This window comes from Zootoca vivipara, chromosome 6 (genome assembly GCF_965207765.1).
Source record: "Zootoca vivipara chromosome 6, rZooViv2.hap1.1, whole genome shotgun sequence".
NCBI lineage: Eukaryota > Metazoa > Chordata > Lepidosauria > Squamata > Lacertidae > Zootoca > Zootoca vivipara.
The window spans coordinates 2,589,630-2,604,060 of record NC_142589.1 but is presented as its reverse complement, the minus strand read 5'-3'; positions in this window follow the sequence as shown (position 1 = coordinate 2,604,060).

Sequence of the window (14,431 nt, the reverse complement as noted above, 5' to 3'; positions counted from 1 at the left end):
TAATTTGTGAACTGTATAGTGGTACCAAAACACGAGTCAGAGTGGGCTTAAAGGGAGGTCTCTCAGAACCATTCAAGACATCAAGAAGCGTGAAACAAGGCTGCATATTGGCTCCCACACTTTTTAACTTTTATATAAATGATAGGGTGCCACAGCTAGCAATCCCCTGCCCCATCAATTAGTAATAGGAAGATATCTTGCCTGCTGTACGCCGATGATGTGGTGCTTCTATCACTCTCTTAATTAGGTCTTAACAATCTGCTTTCATCGTGAATTACTCCAAGACCAAAATTATGGTCTTTAGGAAGCATAGTCCCAGATTCAAATGGAAAATGGATCAGCAGAACGTGGAGCAAATATGCTTCAGATATCTGGGAATCCTTTTCACTGAGACACTATCATGGAAGGGGCACATCGAGGCTACAAAACTCAAAGTGCAGAAACTTGTGGGGCATTGATGAAATTCTATTTTATGGCGGGTGGTCAGCTATTGGAACCTGTGCTGAAAATCTTTGCCAGATGCTTCATGGAGTAGGGTTATGGGGCAAGGACCCAAATGCCAACAAAGCCTTAGAAATAGTGCAGAACAAATTCCTCAGGAAAGTGCTCTCGCTCCCCAATGGGACCCCAGCTGCTCTTCTCTGCGTGGAAATGGACGTGACAATACGGGCTAGAATTGATTACCTGTGCTTAAATTATGTGAAAAGACTTCAATTTCTTTCAGAGGAGAGATTCCCCGCTATGCCACACACAGAACCGAAACAGACCAAATGCTGGAAGGACTATCCAACGCCTCTTGTCCCAATACCAATTTCAAGATTTTCTTTTCTCTTTTTTGAATTTCACTTTATTTTATTGCAGTTCTTATAATTTTACAAAATGCTCCAAAATACCCCCAAAGTATTCCAAAATATAATAAACAAAATAAACAGAGCAAACAGAATAGCAGGATATTCCACAAAATGATATACAGCCATTGATAAATGAGAATCAAAGAGAACTAATCCCAGTACTGCCACTTTATCTCAACCTAATCCTTTCCCCCCTCCCTTTCCCTCCTCCCCTACTAGTCTCTCCCTCTCCTAACTTCCCTCACCCATGTACGATCTCTTTTAATCTTACGTATAAGTTTTCTGTTGCGTTATATGTGTTACTGTATAATATAATTTCCCTTTCTATTTTACATTTTTCTCCTTGCGAGCATTACTCATTTCTGCTCACACTTATTTAATTTTCCTTTCCATATTTTGCCATATACACTTCTACAATTTTCCATTCTTCCTTCAGTTTTTGAATGGAGCCCCCGCCCCTTTATTATTGCTGTTAATTTTAATTTTGCCATTGTCATATACTCATACAGCTTAGATCTCCATTCCAATATTTCTGGTACTGTATTACCAATTACAAGATTTTCAGGTGACAAAGAAGATGGACAAGAGGCACTTAAGAGATTGTCTCTTTAGGTCCGATGCAGAAAGGGATCTAACCATGATGGCTTCTACCAAGAGCTTGCCATGGTTCCCACTTATTAAAACGGAGCATAACCGGGCCAGTTACCTGTCAAAGCTCCCACTTGCCGTGCTTAGAATTGCTTTCACAGAATTACGATCCCAATTGATGCCCTCGGCGGTGTTGGATGGACGCTACAGCAAAGTACATTATGCAGACAGACTTTGTCGGTGTGGGCAACCCTGTGTGGAGGACCTGTGCCACTATTTATCGCAGAGTTTGAAAACCTCCCTGGAAAACAGGCATGATTGCAGCAGGCACAGCACAAGATCTGGCCAGTATATTGCAGTGAATCTGGCTATTAATAGATTTTATCCCCCAGGCAGTGATGGCATTTTGAATTTATGTTTTGGAAACTGACCTGACTTGTGCTGCTCATGCCATATCTGTTGTTGGATTGGATCCCTCCACCTCTAACTGCATTTCCAGGAATACAGCTGGTTTCTCCTAAGTGAATCAGTCAACATTCTTTAGTTCGAAAATGAAAGTGATAATAGTCATTTGCTCTAAGTGGCCAGAGTTCTCACTGGAAATTGGAAACTGAACCTGCACTAGCAGAAAGAAATGGCTTTTGAGCAAACCCCCCCAAATTTTCATGGATTGCAACTAAAATTGCTGTCGTGTCCACTTCCTCCTCTGACAGTTCCAGCAATTCTTCATCAGGTGTCAACCCAGAGCCCTGGGGGGGGGGGGGTCCCTCAACATTGGATTCAGAGAGGCCTCCCTGATGCACCAGACATTGGATTGGAAATACCTTTAAAGAGCAGCACATTATTAGATTCTGAAGGAAATCAGCCCTGAGTGCTCACTGGAAGGACAGATCGTGAAGCTGAGGCTCCAATACTTTGGCCACCTCATGAGAAGAGAAGACTCCCTGGAAAAGACCCTGATGTTGGGAAAGATGGAGGGCACTAGGAGAAGGGGACGGCAGAGGACGAGATGGTTGGACAGTGTTCTTGAAGCTACCAACATGAGTCTGACCAAACTGCGGGAGGCAGTGCAAGACAGGAGTGCCTGGCGTGCTCTGGTCCATGGGGTCACGAAGAGTCGGACACAACTAAACGACTAAACAACAACAAGCCTGTGACCTGGACTCAGGAACTGAGTATTTACCATTACAAAGGAATGGGGCCAGACTGCCCAAATAATGTAATCCGTTATCATTCTCAGGTAACCTGGCAGACAGGTTTTATGCTGTAGACAGCTTCTTCTCTTCTGTGGTGTATTTATGATGTATTGGGGTGGTGGTCTTGGGCTCCAGGGTGGGCCATTTAAAATGTCTATACAGTGGTACCTCGGGTTACAAATGCTTCAGGTTACAGACTCCACTAACCCAGAAATAGTACCTCGGGTTAAGAACTTTGCTTCAGGATGAGAACAGAAATCGTGCTCTGGCGGCGCAGCAGCAGCAGGAGGCCCCATTAGCTAAAGTGGTACCTGAGGTTAAGAACAGTTTCAGATTAAGAACAGACCTCCGGAACGAATTAAGTTCTTAACCTGAGGCACCACTGTATAAGGGCTTGTGTGCATGGTTCGGGGTCCCTCCCCCCTCCTGTGTGCGTTGGGAGCATCTGTTGCAACAACTTTAATAAAGATCAGGCTTACTAGCTGCTATGCTTCTCAATATACTCTGGTTGGTATCTGTTATTTTCTCCTACCAATAGTAAAGTAAAGGTAAAGGGACCCCTGACCATTAGGTCCAGTCGTGACCGCCTCTGGAGTTGCGGCGCTCATCTCGCGTTATTGGTCGAGGGAGCCGGCGTATAGCTTCCAGGTCATGTGGCCAGCATGACAAAGCCGCTTCTGGCAAACCAGAGCAGCACATGGAAACGCCGTTTACCTTCCCGCTGTAGCGGTTCCTATTTATCTACTTGCATTTTGATGTGCTTTCGAACTGTTAGGTTGGCAGGAGCTGGGACCGAGCAACAGGAGCTCACCCCGCCACAGGGATTCGAACCGTCGACCTTCTGATCAGCAAGCCCTAGGCTCAGTGGTTTAACCCACAGCGCCACCTGGGTCCCCCTACCAATAGAGAACCTACAAAAAGACTCTGTATGGGTTCTTGGGTATCCCATAAGGAAAAGGAGCAGCCCCCCCCTCAGAACACAGTGTACCCCTCCCCATGCAGATTTGTGGGCCAGGAGGGGGAAATTTATGCCTTCCACACTGTTGGGATCCAATAATGCACCCATGACCAAGGCTACTGTTTGCATTGGGAGGAAAGCGAGAGCTGGGATCAGTTGAAACAAAGCAAAAGCAACATCCACCAACATCATTTACAATTAACTGAATGTTGCAGTCCTACCATCAATATTTCCGATTTTCTCTTTATTCCTCCTGCTTAAATAAATTGTAAATATTTGGGAAATATTTGCAGTTTTGGAATTTGTAAATATTTGGGAAGACTGCTCCTGGAAGTGGGCAGGGTGAGTGAGGGAGCAAATGGATTATTTATAACGACACTGGCACTAAGCAATAGCCACTGATAACAGTGGACTTTCCCCTGGCATGCAGAACTGTGTTTTTATTTTGTTGTAGTTACAGGTAGGTAGCCGTGTTGGTCTGAGTCGAAACAAAATAAAAAAATTCCTTCAGTAGCACCTTAAAGACCAACTAAGTTTTTATTTTGGTATGAGCTTTCGTGTGCATGCACACTTCATCAGATACACTGAAACAGAAGTCACCAGACCCTTATGTATATTCAGAGGGTGGTGGGGGTGGGTGGGAATGGGTGATGGGCTGATAGGAGTGGTAAACCTGTTGATGACTGTTAACGACTGTTAATGTTGTTGCTTACTCCAGGATATTAAAATATAGGTGTAATATTCCAGAACAGCAAAGACGCTTTCAGACTTTTGCCAGGTGCACCAGTACACACACCAATATGTAAAAAATGCTACGTTGATCTTCTTCACCTTCAGCTGTTACTTTTTTGCCTGCAGCCTGTATGTGTCACTTTAATTTCTCAAGTTATTGAGCTCTTTGCCACCAGAGGGAGGCAGAGTCCACAAGCAAAGCATTTGCCAGAGGGATTCTGCCCAGCTTTCCAGGAGCACATTATGGGGAAATGTAATCTGCATTGGAGGAAGCGAGCAGTGTAGCCGGGGCCCTGATTTCGGAGTTTGGTGTTGTTGATGCTCAATATCCTGCTTATTCTGGGCTCTGGAACTTCCCCTTTGCTATCTTTATAGAAAAAAGGGTTGAAAACAGTACAAGAAAAATTCAACAGCAGGGCTGTTCTGCTCTCTCTCTTTCTCTCTCTCTCATTGGGTATTATTATGAGATTATAATTCCAAAGAAGGGCAGTGCCAAAGAATGCTCCAACTACCGCACAATTGCGCTCATTTCACACGCTAGCAAGGTTATGCTTAAAATTCTACAAGGCAGGCTTAGGCAGTATGTGGACCGAGAACTCCCAGAAGTGCAAGCTGGATTTCGAAAGGGCAGAGGAACCAGAGACCAAATAGCAAACATGCGTTGGATTATGGAGAAAGCTAGAGAGTTCCAGAAAAACGTCTACTTCTGCTTCATTGACTATGCAAAAGCCTTTGACTGTGTCGACCACAGCAAACTTTGGCAAGTTCTTAAAGAAATGGGAGTGCCTGATCACCTCATCTGTCTCCTGAGAAATCTCTATGTGGGACAAGAAGCTACAGTTAGAACTGGATATGGAACAACTGATTGGTTCAAAATTGGGAAAGGAGTACGACAAGGTTGTATATTGTCTCCCTGCTTATTTAACTTATATGCAGAATTCATCATGCGAAAGGCTGGACTAGATGAATCCCAAGCCGGAATTAAGATTGCCGGAAGAAATATCAACAACCTCAGATATGCAGATGACACAACCTTGATGGCAGAAAGTGAGGAGGAATTAAAGAACCTTTTAATGAGGGTGAAAGAGGACAGCGCAAAATATGGTCTGAAGCTCAACATCAAAAAAACCAAGATCATGGCCACTGGTCCCATCACCTCCTGGCAAATAGAAGGGGAAGAAATGGAGGCAGTGAGAGATTTTACTTTCTTGGGCTCCTTGATCACTGCAGATGGTGACAGCAGTCACGAAATTAAAAGACGCCTGCTTCTTGGGAGAAAAGCAATGACAAACCTAGACAGCATCTTAAAAAGCAGAGACATCACCTTGCCGACAAAGGTCCGTATAGTTAAAACTATGGTTTTCCCAGTAGTGATGTATGGAAGTGAGAGCTGGACCATAAAGAAGGCTGATCGCCGAAGAATTGATGCTTTTGAATTATGGTGCTGGAGGAGACTCTTGAGAGTCCCATGGACTGCAAGAAGATCAAACCTATCCATTCTTAAGGAAATCAGCCCTGAGTGCTCCCTGGAAGGACAGTTCGTGAAGCTGAGGCTCCAATACTTTGGCCACCTCATGAGAAGAGAAGAATCCTTAGAAAAGACCCTGATGTTGGGAAAGATGGAGGGCACTAGGAGAAGGGGACGACAGAGGACAAGATGGTTGGACAGTGTTCTCGAAGCTACGGACATGAGTTTGACCAAACTGCGGGAGGCAGTGCAAGACAGGAGTGCCTGGCGTGCTATGGTCCATGGGGTCACGAAGAGTTGGACACGACTAAACGACTAAACAACAACAAAATGAGATTATTATTAGTTTAAGTTTCCTGTTTGTGGCCTTGGCCAGTACAGTGAGAGACCAAAATATGCTTTTCGGTTGTCATTGATAGTTTCAGGTTTTAAACACAGTTCGTGTGACCACTTCCTCTGGGGGAAACAGCTATAGTTGTCTAAGCTCAAAATGAAACATAACCACTTATAGGAGAAGAGTCTGGTCTGGATTGTTTCAGGGTCTGAAAATCCAAACAGGACACACACACACACACACACACACACACACACACACACACACACACCAACATGTTAATTAACCTGGAGCACAATCCAGCAGGAAACTCCCCAGCATGAGATGGATTCAAATTTATGAGCACTCCTGCTTGTCTTGTAGTGATCATTGGTGGCTGTTTCTTTAAGTGTGAAATCTGCCGCACATTGTGAACGCATGGAATCAAAATGTGTGTGACTTGGCGGGAAATGCATGGTGTGTGAACTGAACAAGTTGTGTGTGACTGACATTTGGTGCTGACTGATGCCTGTGCATAAGATAACACAACCCTGTTTAACACCTGATCCCACTGTGAATGGTTCACTTTGAGAGCCATTGTTATATGTGATTGTTGCTGTCATATTATCATGGAGGAGCCGAATGATGCTTACAAATTTATCTGGGCAGCCAATTTTCAGAAAGACAGTCCACAGGGCATTACGAAAGTCTTAGTCAGGTCAATAAATGCCATATACAGGGGTTGGTTTTGCTCTCTGCATTTTTCTTGAAGCTGTCGAGTGGTGTTTAAAATCATGTCCACTGTCCCCCTAGAAGGCCGAAAACCATTTTGGGATTCAGGAAGTGTCACCTCGGATATTGTTACCAGACGGTTTGCTAAGATCCTTGCAAGAATTTTGCCGGCCGCAGCTAATAGAGAGATGCCTTGATAGTTTCCACAATCAGTTCTGTCACCTTTTAAAAAGAGATTGATAATTTTGGCATCCCTAAAGTCTGCTGGGATCTCTTCTCTTTCCCAGATTTTTTCGATGAGCTTGTGAAGTTGTTGTGTAAGTTCAATTCCACCCACTTTGAAGATTTTGGCAGGTATCCCATCTGGTCCACTGGCTTTGTTGTTTTTCATTTGGTTTACACAACTCTTCCAGATTTGGAGATACTGTACTGAACTCACTAGATGATCATAATTCTCAGGTAAAGTTACAGGTAGGAGTCCTGGGTTCAAATTTCACTTCTGCTCGGAATTTGCTGGACAGCTTTAGGCAAACTGCTTTCTCTCAGCCTCAGTCTTTCCATCTGCAAAATGAGTGGGTGATGGTGTGCTTTCAGAATGTTATTTAACAGAAAGGTGATTCATGAGTCAGTGAGATATGTAGATAAAACATGCAAGCCGTTAATGCAATTTTTAAAATTTTTATTTACTTTTTATTCGTTGTTTTTGAAGTGGAAGACTAAGGCACTTTTCAAACTAAAGCAAATAGCAGCATTGCAATGGTGAGGCATTGGGGTCAGAGGAGCAGGCCAGGTTGCTAGCTGACCAGAAACCTTCACCACTCAGCTCTTGTGCCTTTAACAGCAGCTTGATATGTCGAAACTAGCCAGGCAAGCTTTTCACAGCATTCTGATAATTCAGTGGTTCCCAAACCTTTTCAGTCCATCGCCCCCTTGGTTCCCTCTGCCCCCTACCCTATAAAAAGCATTCAGAATAGCAGTTTGCACAACCCACTAAGGAAGATAATAACACAATTAAATTCAGAACAGCAACAATTAATTGCATTTATTCAAAATCAACAAAATTGATGAACTTTATCTACCCGGTACTGATGCCAGCTTTTCAAAGCATGATAACAATTTACAATACCCCTCCCTTTGCTGCCCCCTTGCCTCAGTGCCCCCCAAGTAATCCCACAACTCCTCAGGGGGAAATATCGCCCACTTTGGGACCTACTGAGACAAATACTCTCTATTGCTATTGTCTGCAAAACAAGGCACTGCTAAAGATGCAAAAACAGGGGCTGTTTGAAAAGCCATAGAGCCATGGAGAGTTGCAGGGTGTGTGTATGCATTGAGAAATCAGGCCTTCCACAATTTAGTCCAGCTGCTTGGAATAAATTCCTGTCCATCATTGCATCTTTACGCTGCAGTGTAAGGGGGGGGGAGCAGGGAGGTCCGTTCTTAACCTGAAACTGTTCTTAACCTGAGGTACCACTTTAGCTAATGGGGCCTCCTGCTGTTGCCGCACAATTTCTGTTCTCATCCTGAAGCAAAATTCTTAACCTGAGGTACTATTTCTAGATTTATGGAGTCTGTAACCTGAAGCGTTTGTAACCTGAAGTGTCTGTAACCCAAGGTACCACTGTATTTTCATCCTAATGGCCACACAAGCCCTGCCTGGAAAAGTTGGCAACCTCGACAGCCACTCAATGGCCACACAGAAACCCTCCTGTAAATATTTGGTCTTCCTTCCTTTAATTTCGAGCGGGGTTGAAATCTGTGGTTATTTGCAAATGAAATTTCTCTTTCACTCTGACTAGGCACTCTGATTTGAGTCAAGCCCCACAGTGTGCGAAGAAAGCATGTTTTTGGTATCAAAAGGGGCAAGTTCCCCTCTGAAACTCCTGATGAGTCAAATGGATGCTCTCCTTTCAGTTATGGGCCCAAAAGGCCCAAGGCAAGACTGGGAGGGAGCTAGGTGTGGAGGTGGTGCAAATTTGCCTTTGCTTACTTTAAAACCCACTCATATTGGGTTGCCAACCTTTTTTACGGCTTCTGCTCAGCTGGTAGAGTATGAGACTCTCAATCTCAAGCCCCACATTGGACAAAAGATTCCAATAATAATAATAATGATGATGATGTACTTATATGCCACCCATCTGATCGGGTTGCCCCAGCACTCTGGGGGCAGGGCTAGATGACCCTCATGGTTCCTTCCAACACTACAATTCTATGATCCCTGTTCTGGTGCCTTTCATACAGTAGTTTGGTAAGCTTTAATTTGCTAGGAGATCATGAGAAAACAGAAAGTTTCACCTCTTAAATTTCTGGGTGTCAGAAGTAGAAGATGACTAGAGTCAATAAAAAAGGCAACAACTCTTGGTGCAAATGTGGACCGGGTTACCAACTTTCTCTTTTTTTACAAGGCCCCTGCTTCTGTTACTTTAACACTAATTTAAGCTGCATTCACTTAACAGGCAGTAGCAATTTAGGGAAGCAAATTAAAATCAGGGAAGGCTCCCATTTAGTTCTTGTTCATTTCAGTTAGGCTTGTGCAGGAGAACGTCCCCATGGATTGCTTGTGATGATAAATCTGACCTTCTATGGGTTGCTAAGTCTTGAGCATTGCACATTCTCTGCCGTGCGTTGCCACCTTTTCTTGTTTGGGCCAGCTCCTGGCCTTTAACTGCCACCAGAAATGTCAAAACATTAAGCAGGTGCAGCTGGCCTCTCGCCCAATAACTTAATTTCCATACCAGGAAAAGTATCCAGTTGATTAATATTTCCACATCTGCCTGCTGAATGGTACCCTCCAGCTTCATAATCAGTCTCCCCAAAAATTCAGCAAGAATGGACTACTGCCCAGAGGCGTAGCAAGCGAGGCGATGCGACGCCGCTCCAGTGCCGTGCGGGGATAGTGCCGAGGTCCTGTGCTTGTGGCTGCTGCCGCAACCAAAAGGCCCCAGTGCCGTCCCCACATGGCGTTGGAGCGGTTTGCCGGCGCCGCTGCTGTGCAGCATGCATGCGTTGTGCATGGTGACATCGCACATGCACGCTACGTGGCAATGCCCCGCCCCCAGGTGCCGCTCCGAGTGCCAGAGCGGCTTCCTCCACCCCTGGTGCCACCTCCTTATCCTGGCTGCCCACAGTGTGCCTCTAAATCCCAGTCGCTGGGGATCCCAAGTGGGGAGAGTGCTGCTGTTACACTTACGGTAGGTGTGGCTTGTGGCTTCCCGAAGGCATCTGGGTGGTCCTTGTGAGAACTGGATGCTGAGCTACAAGGACTGTTGGCATGAACCAGCAACCAGGCTCATGGAATCATAGAATTGTAGAGTTGGAAGGGACCCCCAAGGGTCATCTAGTCTAACGCCCTGCAGTGCAGGAAACTCAGCTAAAGCATCCATGGCAACCCAACCTCTGCTTAAAAACCTCCATGGAAGGAGAGTCCACAACAGGCATCCCCAAACTTCTGCCCTCCAGATGTTTTGGACTACAATTCCCATCTTCCCCGATCACTGGTCCTGTTAGCTAGGGATCATGGGAGTTGTAGGCCAAAACATATGGAGGGCCGCAGTTTGGGGATGCCTGGTCCACAACCTCCCAAGGAAGACCACTCCGCGGTCAAACAGCTCTTACTGTCAGAAAGTTCTTCCTGATGTTTACTCAGAATCTCCTTTCTTGTCACTTGAAGCCATTGGTTCAGGTCCTCCCCTCTAGAGCAGGAGAAAACAAGCTTGCTCCATCTTCCATGTGACAGCCCTTGAGAGAATTGAAGATGGCTATCATATCTCCTCTCAGTCTCCTCTTTTCCAAGCTAAACATATCACCTGATTATTCTGGAAGTCAATCTGTTATTAAAAGCACAGGAACAGAACCAGTGGGATATTCTTTTCCTGGTGTATTGGCAACCTTAAATCTGGCATATGCCCTGGACAGAATAAAGACTGAGATTGGTGAGATGTGAAATTCTCCCATGGAGATTAAACTCTGTCTTTGCATGATGGGAATCAGCAGCTTGTAACACTTGGAAGGGTGTCAGATGGAGTCGTGTGACCTAACATTAACCCAAGTTCTTCCACACCCCATTTTGCTTCCATTGCTGCAGCTCAGAATCCGGCATCTTTGATCAGTCATTTCTTACCTGTTTACGGTGCCTTTCATAAAACTGTTTTTAACAAGCCCATTTGATGTTTTTGCTGGCTTTGTTTGAGTCACAAAGTGGGGATTTTTAAAAACCATTTTAAATGTGGTTAGACTATAAAGGAGATTCTTAGTATAAAGAGAAGAGTGTTCTCTTGATATAATAGCATGGTTCCCACCAGATCAGCTAAATGGAATGGGTTTCAGAATACAGAAATGAAAACTGGCCTCTGATGGGTTAATCAACTCATGCTTTGGTTGGTTAACATGTACAACATATAACAGTCTCTCACACTTCTTTCCTGGGTCTCCCATCAGTCTCCTCGTGAGGGTGGCTGAAGGGCTGCCCATTCCAAGTCCTCTTCCATCAGATGGAAGGGCAGGGACGGCAGGGACGGCTTGGCATTGCCCTTCCACACTAGCAGCACCTGGACACCAGACTGAGCAGGCGGGCATGGCCGTCAACTGTCCAGAGCCATCCCAAGGTGAACTGGGTTTCTAGTTAAATAATAGTAATTTATTTCTAACTGTGTACCTATACAGAACCATGAGTGTATGCAAACCAGTGTCCTTTTTTGCCCTCCCTTTTGGCAATGCGTAAGTGGCCATCGAAGCACCAGGCCCCTGGCAGGGACACAGATGTAATGGGAAGCCCTTCCAGCTTGAGTTGCTTCAAGTACTGCTCCTGCTTTAGGCCCTCTGCAGGGACGCGGGTGGCGCTGTGGTCTAAGCCACAGAGCCTAGGGCTTGCCGATCAGAAGGTCGGCGGTTCGAATCCCCGCAACGGGGTGAGCTCCCGTTGCTCGGTCCCAGCTCCTGCCAACCTAGCAGTTCGAAAGCACGTCAAAGTGCAAGTAGATAAATAGGTACTGCTATAGCGGGAAGGTAAATGGCGTTTCTGTGTGCTGCTCTGGTTCACCAGAAGCGGCTTAGTCATGCTGTACGCCGGCTCCCTTGGCCAGTAAAGCGAGATGAGCGCCGCAACCCCAGAGTTGTCCATGACTGGACCTAATGGTCAGGGGTCCCTTTACCTATGGATTTCCTCCCTGCTCCCCTCTGCTCTGAGAAAGGGCCAGGGGGCTGCTGTGGCAGAGCAGAGGTGGCGGCAGCAGTACAGAGACTCTTGTGGCCCAAATGCCTTGCTCTGAAGAAGGACCTCTTTGGGTGGAAGGAGGGAGGAGGAGGAGAACTCACTACTGTTGCTTAAGGAATGAAGGAGGAATTCAACACTGGCAAGCCACACCTAATTCGCACTTCCCAAAACCATGTGCAAACTGAAGAGCAGATGTCCTTTAAAATTTGCACTTATCCACATTTTGTAGCGCAGTGCAATTCTTGCAAATGTACAAAAGAATGTGTACATTGGGAAAATGTGTGTACATAATGATATGCCAGTAAAAACAACAGGCGCAAATGCATAATATTACAGGAAATTTCTTGCAAGATGGGGAAATGCATACATAAATAGGTACTTTAGGAGAAGTTTGCATTTAAATGCTGATGAATTTTCATGATGAATCTTTTTTTAAAAAGAAAAGAAAATGCAAACTGATGCAGAAATGTGGAGAACAGAAGGTAAGATTGGAAAAAATGAGAAGAGAAACAGAAACTGGCAGATTCATTCATCCCTCTTGGCTTCTTAAAATAAAGTCCCAACTTTGCTCCTCTTAACGGCTGCTGCTGCTGCCGCTGCCATGTTTCTCTTCACTTCTGCGCTCTGCCTCTCAAGGGACCTGAGAAATCCAATTATGGCTGGATTTAAAAAAAAAATTGCTATTTTTGTTTCTTTGCCCCAATGGTTTGGTTAGAATCAGAATTGTAGAATTATGGAGTTGGAAGGGATCCCGAGGGTCATCTAGTCCAACCCCCTGCAGTGCAGGAATCCTGCCCACAGCTGTCCCTGTGTAATGGATGATGCACAACAAAATGTGGAAAAGGAAGAAGAAAGGGTTAAACATGAAGACAAGAGCTCCAGTACCATCAGCTTCTTAAATACAACTGAGAAAGCAACTACTGTGGAGAAGCATCACCAACAATGGGAAATGAACTTTGAAGAAAAGGGGGAGACTGGAGAAAACATAATTGGGAGAAGTGAGATTGAGGGGTGGGAAAAGCAGAGGGAGGGGAGGGCAGAGACTTGGATTTGGAACTGGGACAGATTTGGTGTGGGTTGAAAAAATTGGTAAATTGGTATTCAGGCTGGTCCAAAAACGGTTTTGAAATCTTGGCTGGATGAAGGAAATACTGGTCCAAATGGGGGAAAGATTCCGGGGGGGGGGGAGGAGAGGGTGTTTAAGAGAACAAAGTTAAGAGGTTTGGTTAGAGATATGAATATATGTAACAATTGATATTTCTTGTGGGGGGTGGAGGAAGGGCTGGGGAATGAAATTTTAGATTTGTATAGTAGTATTGATATGTTTTCCTGCCAACCTAGCAGTTCGAAAGCACGTCAAAATGCAAGTAGATAAATAGGAACCGCTACAGCGGGAAGGTAAACGGCGTTTCCATGTGCTGCTCTGGTTTGCCAGAAGCGGCTTTGTCATGCTGGCCACATGACCTGGAAGCTATACGCCGGCTCCCTCGGCCAATAATGCGAGATGAGCGCCGCAACCCCAGAGTCGGTCACGACTGGACCTAATGGTCAGGGGTCCCTTTACCTTTGATATGTTTAGCTAGGTGGTTGGGTGGATATCTGCCTATCTTCCTCCCTATCACCCTGAAGCCTCTGGTGGCAGAGGGGGCTTGGGGGGGGGAGAGAGGGGTGGAAGGAAACCCAATTACAAAAATGGACCTCCTTTGGATGGTCGCACCTCATAGGTTCCTCTTGTGGCAGGAGGGGGCCTGTGGGGAGGCGATACGAAGAAGGTGGGAAATAATGTTGATTTTAAAGAATAAGAATTGAAATTAAGAATAAGAAACCCGCTATAACTATATTAAGAAATTATGAAAACCAGGAAGAGGGGATCTGAGGAAGTCACAAATATAATGTTTATCAAAGTGAGAAATTGATATTTTTAATTGTCTGTTTGTGTGTTATGTTGGAGGATTATATATAAATAGCTGGGGGGGGGGGAATCCAAACCTTATCGCTCCTTTTATCCAGGGGCCTCTTGGTGGCGGGGGGGGGGGGGTCCAGGGGTTAAGGAGGGAGGGGAGGACAAACCCAGCTTTAAAATGGACTACCTTCGACTCTCAACACCCGCAGGATCTACTGGTGGCAGAGGTGGACTTGTGGGGGGAGGGAGGGAAGGTGGATGGATATGTCTTTTATGTTCTGTCTTTTTTGTATTTTGTGTGTTATTATATAAAACCAATAAAAATTATTTTTTAAAAAACAAAACAAAACAGAGAGTCAGGAAGCTGAGACCACCACAGGTGGACCGGACCCAGTGATAACTAGTGAGTCTAGGGAATTGACTAGTGAAACCGTACCCGCTGAAGTACCGGGAGTTGCTGGAGAGGGACTTCTGACCA